Source organism: Colletes latitarsis, unplaced genomic scaffold (assembly GCF_051014445.1).
Source record: "Colletes latitarsis isolate SP2378_abdomen unplaced genomic scaffold, iyColLati1 scaffold0002, whole genome shotgun sequence".
NCBI classification, from domain to species: domain Eukaryota; kingdom Metazoa; phylum Arthropoda; class Insecta; order Hymenoptera; family Colletidae; genus Colletes; species Colletes latitarsis.
The window spans coordinates 22,285,681-22,289,208 of NW_027488365.1; positions in this window are offsets into that span (position 1 = coordinate 22,285,681).

Below are 3,528 nucleotides of genomic sequence, written 5' to 3' on the forward strand. Positions count from 1 at the left end.
CGGTGGCGGTCCATAAGACCGAGGTGATTGCGTTTCATTCACCTCGGCAGGATCCGCCACCCCCTCTGATCCGGGTGGCTGGGGCTGACATCGAGGTGAAGCCCCAGATCAGGTATCTGGGGCTGATCCTCGATAGCCACTGGCGTTTCGAGAAGCATTTCCGCTGCCTGGTCCCCCGGTTGGAAAGGATTGTTGCGGCTCTGGGCCGGATCCTGCCCAACCTGGGGGGCCCGGCGGGCCGAGTTCGTCGCCTCTATGTGGCAATGGTCCAGTCGGTGGACCTATACGGGGCCCCCGTCTGGGCGGACCACCTGGCTGCCTCCCGGCGCAGCATGACTATGCTGCGTCGGGTGCAGAGGCGCATGGCGCTCAGGGTCGTCCGCGGGTATCGGACCATGTCACATGAGGCGGCGACGGTTCTAGCGGGGATGCCGCCCATGGACCTGCTCGCGCGGTCGCACGCGGTGATGCACCGGCACCGCGTCGACCGTCGCGCCGGGGTGGGGGCGGTCCCGGGCGGGCAGGAACCTGCTTGGGGCGATTTGAAGCGCCAGGCCCGGCAGTCCGTGTTGCTCGCGTGGCAGGAGCGGCTGGCTCTGCCAACCGCGGGGCACCGGACTGTCGGGGCTGTTCGGCCACTCCTGAAGGAGTGGCTGGACAGAGGCCATGGCAGCCTCACCTACCGGCTGGCACAGGTATTTTCCGGCCATGGCAGCTTCGGAAGATACCTGTGCCGGATAGGGAAGGAGCCGACGGCGCGTTGCTGCCACTGCGACGCTGAGCAGGACACGGCGGATCATACCCTGGAGGTATGCCCCGCGTGAGAGGGGGAGCGCCGTGTCCTGGTGGGCGTCGTCGGGCGGGATGTCTCGCTGCCGGGCGTGGTGCGCGCCATGCTCGGCAGCGAGGAGAAGCGGAGGGCCGTGGCCTCCTTCTGCGAGAACGTAATGTTGCAGAAGGAGGCCGCGGGGAGGGAGCGCGAGCTTCAGCGGCGCGCTGAAGCTCGCGCTCGTGCGGTGGCCCGAGGTCGTCGCCCGGTCGCGAGGCGTCGCGGGCGGCCGCCTCGGCGTGGCGGATGACCTAGGCTGGGAGGGGGGTCCTGAGGGGACCCTCCTCCCGCCAGGCGGCGCCGGGTCGGACCGGTTGGGGGTAGGAGTGCCTCCCCCTACCGGTCCGACGCAAGGGGAGGCACCCTCGGCGGTCTGGTGCGGCCATGAACGCCCGGCCGCCGAGGGGTGGAAACGGGGTCGCGGGCGGTTGCGAGTTGGGGCTCGCAGCCGCCACTAGACGCGGCCCCGGGACGGATAGCGGCGGGATGGAGTGGCCCCGTCCCGCCGCTATGAGGCAGTGTGTCTACTGGGGGGACCGATTGTCCCCCCGGGGCATGGGCGCGAAAGCGCGGGCACGGGGAGGATACCGGAAGAATGCTTCGAGCGATTCCCGGTATCCTCCCAAAGCGTGCCGAAGGGTCACCGTGGGGTTTTTAGTGGGTATGTGGTCCCGCGCCTGTCGTTGTACGGGCGCGGGGAATCCCACACACCCCTCCCACCTCTCCCCAAGGAGGTGGAAGGGAGTCTTTTGAAGATTTTCCCCACGACAAAAAAAAAAAAAAAAAAAAAAAAAGGTATGAGCCTAATGAGGGCAGATCCCAGAACTATCCCAGACCTAACTTGCGATATCCTATAAAATATTGATTGACACCAGGATTAATCGACTGCTTCAGTGTGGTATTACACTACTGTGTGACCAAATCCAGAAAAAGCAAAGGATCTGGCTAACAAGTATTAGAAATATGCGAAAGTATGAGCCTGATGAGGGCAAATCCCACACCTAACCGAGACCTAACCGGCGTTATCCTCTAGAATGTTCATCGTGACCAGGGTCAATCGGCTGTTTCAGTGTGGTACCACATTACTACCTGATCCAAACTAGAAAAAACCCAGGATCTGATCAACAAGTATGTGAAGAATGCGAAAGTATGAGCCTCATGAGGGCAAATTCCAGACCTAACCCAGACCTAACATGCGTTATCCTCTAAAATATTGATCGAGGCCAGGTTTAGTCGCTCGTTTCAGTGTGGTACCACATTACCACGTGATCTCAACCAGAAAAAGGCCAGGATCAGGCCAACAAGTATGAGAAATATGCGAAAGTATGGGCCTCATGAGGGCAAATCCCAGACATAACCCAGACCTATCATGCGATATCCTTTAAAATATTGACCGACACTAGGTTTAATTGACTGTTTCAGTGTGGTACCACATTACTACCTGATCCAAACCAGAAAAAGCCCAGGATCTGGCCCACAAGTATGAGAAATATGCGAAAGTAAGAGCCTGATGCGGGCAAATCCTGGACCTAACCCAGACCTAACATGCCTTATCCTTTAAAATATTGATCGAGTCCAGGTAGAATTGACTATATCAGTGTGGTATTACATTACTATGTGATCCAACCCAGAAAAAGCAACGGATCTGGCTAACAAGTATGAGAAATATGCGAAAGTATGAGCCTGATGAGGGCAAATCCCACACCTAACCGAGTCCTAACATGCGTTATCATCTGAAATATTGATCGTGACCAGGTTTAATCTACTGCTTCAGTGTGGTACCACATTACTACCTGATCCAAACCAGAAAAAGCCCAGGATCAGACCAACAAGTATGAGAAATATGCGGAATCACGAGCCTGATGAGAGCAAATCCCAGAACTAACCCACACCTAACATGCGCTATCCTCTAAAATATTGACCGACACTAGGTTTCATGGACTGTTTCAGTGTGGTACCACATTACCACCTGATCCAAACCAGAAAAAACCCAGGATCTGTCCAACAAGTATGTGAAGAATGCGAAAGTATGAGCCTCGTGAGGGCAAATCCCAGACATAACCCAGACCTATCATGCGATATCCTTTAAAATATTGACCGACACTAGGTTTAATGGACTGTTTCAGTGTGGTACCACATTACCACGTGATCCAAAACAGAAAAAGCCCAGGATCAGGCCAACATGTATGAGAAATATGCGAAAGTATGAGCCTCATGAGGGCAAATCCCAGACCTAACCCAGACCTAACATGCGTTATCCTCTGAAATATTGATAGAGACCAGGTTTAGTCGACTGTTTCAGTGTGGTACCACATTGCTACGTGATCCAAACCAGAAAAAGCCCAGGATGAGGTCAACAAGTATGAGAAATATGCAAAAGTATAAGCCTCATGAGGGCAAATCCGAGACCTAACCCAGACCTAACATGCGATATCCTTTAAAATATTGACCGAGACTAGGTTTGATTGACTGTTTCAGTGTGGTACCACATTACCACGTGATCCAAACCAGAAAAAGCCCAGGATCTGGCCAACGAGTATGCGAAAAATGCGAAAGTATGAGCCAGATGAGGGCAAATCCTAGACCTAACCCAGACCTAACTTGCGTTATCCTATAAAATATTGATCGAGACCAGGCTTAATCGACTGTTTCAGTGTGGTACCACTCTACTACGTGATTCAAACCAGAAAAAACCCAGA